Consider the following 5,636-nt stretch of genomic DNA (forward strand, 5'->3'; position numbering starts at 1 on the left):
TTGGTGTATAGAAATGCTACTGATTTTTGCGCATTGATCTTATAACCTGCGACTTTGCTAAACTCATTTATGAGTTCTAGGAGCTTTGTTGTAGATCTCTCAGGGTTTTCTATATATAGGATCATGTCATCTGCAAATAATGAAATTTTGACTTCTTCCCTTCCAATTTGAATGCCTTTTATATCTGGTTCTTGTCTCAGTGCTCGAGCAAGTACTTCCAAGACAATGTTAAATAGGAGCGGAGACAATGGGCATCCTTGTCTTGTTCCTGAGTTTAGAGGGAAGGATTTCAGGATTTCGCCATTGTAAACAATGTTGGCTTTAGGTTTTTCATATACACTCTTTATCATGTTCAAAAAGTTTCCTTGTATTCCGAACTTTTGGAGTGTTTTTATCAGGAAGGGGTGCTGTATTTTGTCAAATGCCTTTTCTGCATCTATAGATATAATCATGTGGTTTTTTTCTCTCAATCTGTTTATATGGTGTATTACATTGATTGATTTTCTTATGTTGAACCATCCTTGCATACCTGGAATAAATCCCACTTGGTCATGGTGTATAATTCGTTTAATGTGTTGTTGAATACGATTAGCAAGTATTTTGTTAAGTATTTTTGCGTCTAGGTTCATTAGAGGAATTGGTCTGTAATTTTCCTTTCTTGTGTCTTTGTTTGGCTTTGGTACTAGGGTAATGTTGGCATCATAGAAGGAATTAGGCAGTGTTCCTTCTGTTTAGATTTTTTGGAATAGTTTCAACAGGATTGGTGTTAGTTCTTTCTGGAATGTTTTGTAGAATTCACCTGTGAAGCCGTCTGGCCCTGGGCTCTTCTTAGTTGGGAGATTTTTAATGACTGATTCTATCTCTTTGCTTGTGATTGGTTTGTTAAGATCATCAATTTCTTCTTCCGTCAGTATGGGCTGCTTTTGTGTTTCTAGGAATTTGTCCATTTCCTCTAAATTGTCATTTTTGTTGGAATATAGTTTTTCAAAGTATCCTCTTATGATAGTCTTTATTTCTGTGGGGTCAGTGGTGATATCGCCTTTCTCATTTCTTATTTTGTGTATTTGCATCTTTTCTCTTTTTTTCTTTGTTAGTCTGGCTAAAGGTTTGTCAATTTTGTTGATCTTCTCAAAAAACCAGCTCTTGGTCTTGTTTATTTTTTCAAGTGCTTTCTTATTTTCTATTTCATTTAGTTCTGCTCTTATCTTTGTTATTTCCTTCCTTCTTCTTCCTGTTGGGTTACTTTGTTGTTGTTTTTCTAATTCCGTCAAAAGTGCAGTTAGTTCTCCAATTTTTGCTCTTTCTTCTTTTTTGATATATGAATTTATGGCTATAAATTTCCCTCTCAGTACCGCTTTTGCTGCATCCCATAAATTTTGGTATGTTGTGTTATCATTATCATTTGTTTCAAGGTAGTCATTGATTTCTTTTGAGATTTCCTCTTTGACCCACTGTTTTTCTAAGAGTGTGCTGTTTAATTTCCAAATTGTCGTGTGAAGTCTGGGTCTCTGTCCCTTGCAAATTTCCAGCTTGACTCCACTGTGGTCAGAGATATTGTTTTGTATGATTTCGATCTTTCTGAATTCATTAAGCCTTTCTTTGTGGCCTAGCATATGGTCAATCTTGGAGAATGTTCCATGTGCGCTTGAGAAAAATGTATATTCTGCTGTGTTTGGGTGATCTATATATGTCTATTAGATCCAGCTCTTCTAATATACTGTTCAAATGTTTTGTTTCTTTAGTGATTCTCTTTTGAGATGTTCTGTCCAGAGTTGATAGTGGTGTATTAAAATCCCCCACTATAATTGTAGATGCATCTATTCTTTCACTTAGTTTTTCCAGCATTTGCCTCACATATTTAGAGGCGCCCTTTTTAGGAGCATAAATATTTATGATTGTTCGATCTTCTTGACAGATTGTCCCTTTCACTAAAATATAGTATCCTTCTTTGTCTCTCACAATTGTTTCGCATTTAAAGTCTATTTTGTCTGATATTAATATAGCTACTCCTGCGTTTTTTTGGTTGTTGTTTGCTTGTATGATTGTTTTCCAGCCATTCACTTTCAACCTCCATGAGTCTCTGGGTCTAAGATGTGTCTCTTGTAGGCAGCATATAGATGGGTCGTATTTCCTTATCCAGTGTCCCAGTCTGAATCTTTTGATAGGTGAGTTTAATCCGTTGACATTCAGTGTTATTACGTTTAGAGAGTTATTTATGGTAGCCATATTTTGGTTGGATTTGTGTTTGTTATATTTTGTTTGTATTATTTTATTTTCCCCTTCTATTTTTGTCTTTCTTGTTGCTTTTTCACTCTCCTCCATCTCTGACTGTCCTGTTTCTTCCTTTCTTCCTGCAGAACTCCCTCCAGAATTTCTTGAAGGGGAGGTTTCTTGTTGATATACTCTTTCAGTTTCTGTTTATCTGTGAATATTTTGAACTCTCCATCATTTTTGAATGCTAGTTTAGCTGGATAGAGTATTCTTGGTTGGAAATTTTTTTCCTTTAGTAACTTGACTATATCATACCACTGCCTTCTTGCCTCCATCGTTTCAGATGAGAAATCAGCACTTAATCTTATGGAGTTTCCCTTGTATGTGATGGTTTTCTTTTCTCTTGCTGCTTTTAGAATTTTTTCTTTGTCTTGAGCATTGGATAATTTGACAAGTATATGTCTTGGGGTGGGCCTGTTGGGGTTTATGACCAGTGGAGTGTGCTGTGCTTCTTGGATATGTACATCTGTCTCTTTCAGTAGATTTGGGAAGTTTTCATTCATTATTTCCTGCAACACTCCTTCTGACCCCTTTCCCTTCTCTTCTCCTTCTGGAATGCCTATAATACGTATGTTTGAGCGTTTTGCGTTATCATTCAGGTCCCTAAGTCCTATCTGGATTTTTTCTACCTTTTTATTGACCACTTCTACTATCTGTTTGATTTCCAATGCACTGTCTTCCACATCACTAATTCTCTGCTCTGCCTCTTCTAGTCTGCTGATATTTGCTGCAAGTGTATTTTTTATTTCTTGAATTGTGGTGTTCATTTCCATCATATCTGTTATTTTTTTGCGCATGTCTGCAATTTCCCCTCCAAGTGTTGTCTTCATGCTGTTAACCTCTTTCATTACTTCATCAAATTTGTTGGTGATAAATGTTCTGAGATCTTTCATTGGTTGTGCGAAGTCCTGCCCCCCTTCCTGATTTTCAGTTTGTTGATTGGATTCAGCCATGTTTTCCTGATTACTGGTTTGGTTTGTAGATTTTTGTTGCTGTCTTGTCAACATTTTTTCTTAATGGGTTTAATCAGTTCCTTAGCTTCTTTGTCTAGTCTTGGAGATTAATTAGCTATTGTTTTTGCGTAAGTGTTATATCTTCTCTTTGTCACTTTGTTCTTCTTATTCCAATTTCTTATTGCTAGTTAAGCTCACGTTAAAGGAAAGTATTAGTGCTGGGGAAAGGCAATTGTGTAAGGAAGGAAAAAGTGTGAAGTAGTATTGGTGATATATGTTAATAAAGCAACAATATGAGTTCTGGGAGGATGGAGGTTAGATCATGTAAATTGTGTAGAGTTATAGTAGTAGGAAAGTACCTATAATGAGGTAGACGACTGAATATGGGAGGAATGTGGTACGTACTAAGAGGCTATTGTTTTCGTGAGAGAGGGAAAGAGAAAAGAAAGGTAATAGTTTCAGGGACGAATACCAGATGGAAAACTAAACAAAGGTATTAGAAATTAAGAGTTAGACAGTTTGTGGATCAAAGAAAGGGAAATGGAATATAGGAGAGATAGCAGATGGTGGAGGATATCAAGTTGTAGGGGAAAGGGGATAGTGTAGATAGGCTAAATCTATTCACAGAGAAATGAGGCAGTGGAGGGTGAGGAAACCCAGCAAATGTGAGGTATTTCCTGTAGGACCTATTGTATTGTTAAGGTAAAATAGTATAAGAAGAATATTGGGGACAAGAAAGAGAGGATTAAAAAAAAACAAACAAACAACAACAACAACAACAAGAAATAAAAAATAAAAAGAAAACAAAAAACAAAGAACAGAAACCCTGCCGCCAGGCTCGGCTGGGCTCGGCTGGGCTCGGTTGGGCTCGGGCCCCCCGCCTGCCGCCCGCCGCCACTCGGCTGGGCTTGGCTGGGCTCGGTTGGGCTCGGGTCTCCCGCCTGCCGCCCGCCGCGGCTCGGCTGGGCTCGGCTGGGCTCGGCTGGGCTCGGCTTTCCCGCCCACCACCCGCCGCGGCGCAGCGCGACTCGGCTCTCTGGCTCGCCGCCCGCCGCAGCGCGGCTCGGCTCTCCCGCTTGCCGCCCGCCGCAGCGCGGCTCGGCTCTCCCGCCTGCCGCCCGCCGCAGCGCGGCTCGGCTCTCCCGCCCGCTGCCCACCGCAGCCCAGCTAGGCTACCCTGGCCGCTGCCCGCCAGGGCTCGGCGCGGTGCTAGCTGCCTCGGCTCCGCCTACCCAAGGAGGGAATCCTCCACACGTAGCTGGGATCTCCGTGTATATTTCACAGATGGATCCTCTCTGTTACCTTCCCTCCAAATCGATGTCCAGACACCTCCGGACCAGGAAAAATCCCGAAACAGCCCGGTCCCAAAGAGTCTCCAATGCCTCCCAGCCGATTCCCCCCAGGAGCTAGTAACCGGGAAGTTCACTCAGCCGCCATCTTGCCTCCTCCCAATTGTAGCTCTTTACATGTTCTGGATATTAAACCCTTATCAGATATATGGTTTCCAAACATTTCCTCCCATTCTGTAGATTCTTTTCACTTTCTTGACAATGTCCTTTGATGTGCAAAAGTTTTAAGTTTCAATGAAGTCCATTTTATCTACATTTTCTTTCGTTGCCTGTTCTTTTAGTATAAAATCTAAAACTCCATTGCCTACTACAAGGTCCTGAAGATGTCTCCCTACATTTTCTTGTAAGAGTTTTGTAGTATTTGCTCCTATTTTTAAGTCACTGATCCATTTTGAGTTAGTTTTTGTATATGGTGAGAGGAAGGGGTCGCATGTATTCTTTTGCACTAGGTTTCCAGTTCTCCCAGCACCATTCATGACATGGCAATTCCATTTCTAGGTACTTCCACCAAACACTTTAAAGCAGGGGCTTGGAAAGATATTTGTACAGCAATGTTCATCACAGAATTAGTCACAGCAGCCAAAAGGTGGAAACAACCCAAGTGTTCATCAACTGAAGAATGAATAAGGAAAATGTGGTATATTCATATAATGCAATATTATGTAGCCATAAAAAGAGGTAAAGTGCTGGAAGACACTACAACATGGATGAACTTAACGGCATCATGTTGAGGGAAATAAGCCAGACACGAAAGAACAACTACTGTGCAATTTCTCTTATATAAAATACTTAGAATAATCAAATTCATGTAGAGAGAAAAAGCAGAAGAGTGGTTAACAGGAGTGGTAGAATGGGGAATGAGGAGTCATTACTAAATGATAATGAGTTCTTGTTTGGAGTGACCAGCATAGTCTAGAAAGACAGAGATGAAAGTTACAAAGTATCCTTAATTTTTTTTAAGACTTATTTTATTTATTTATCTCCCCTTCCCCCCCTGCTCTCCGTGTCCATTTGCTGTGTGTTCTTCTGCATCCGCTTGCATTGTCAGACGGCACTGGGAAAC

The sequence above is a fragment of the Dasypus novemcinctus genome, chromosome 7 (assembly GCF_030445035.2).
Source record: "Dasypus novemcinctus isolate mDasNov1 chromosome 7, mDasNov1.1.hap2, whole genome shotgun sequence".
Taxonomy (NCBI): Eukaryota; Metazoa; Chordata; class Mammalia; order Cingulata; family Dasypodidae; genus Dasypus; species Dasypus novemcinctus.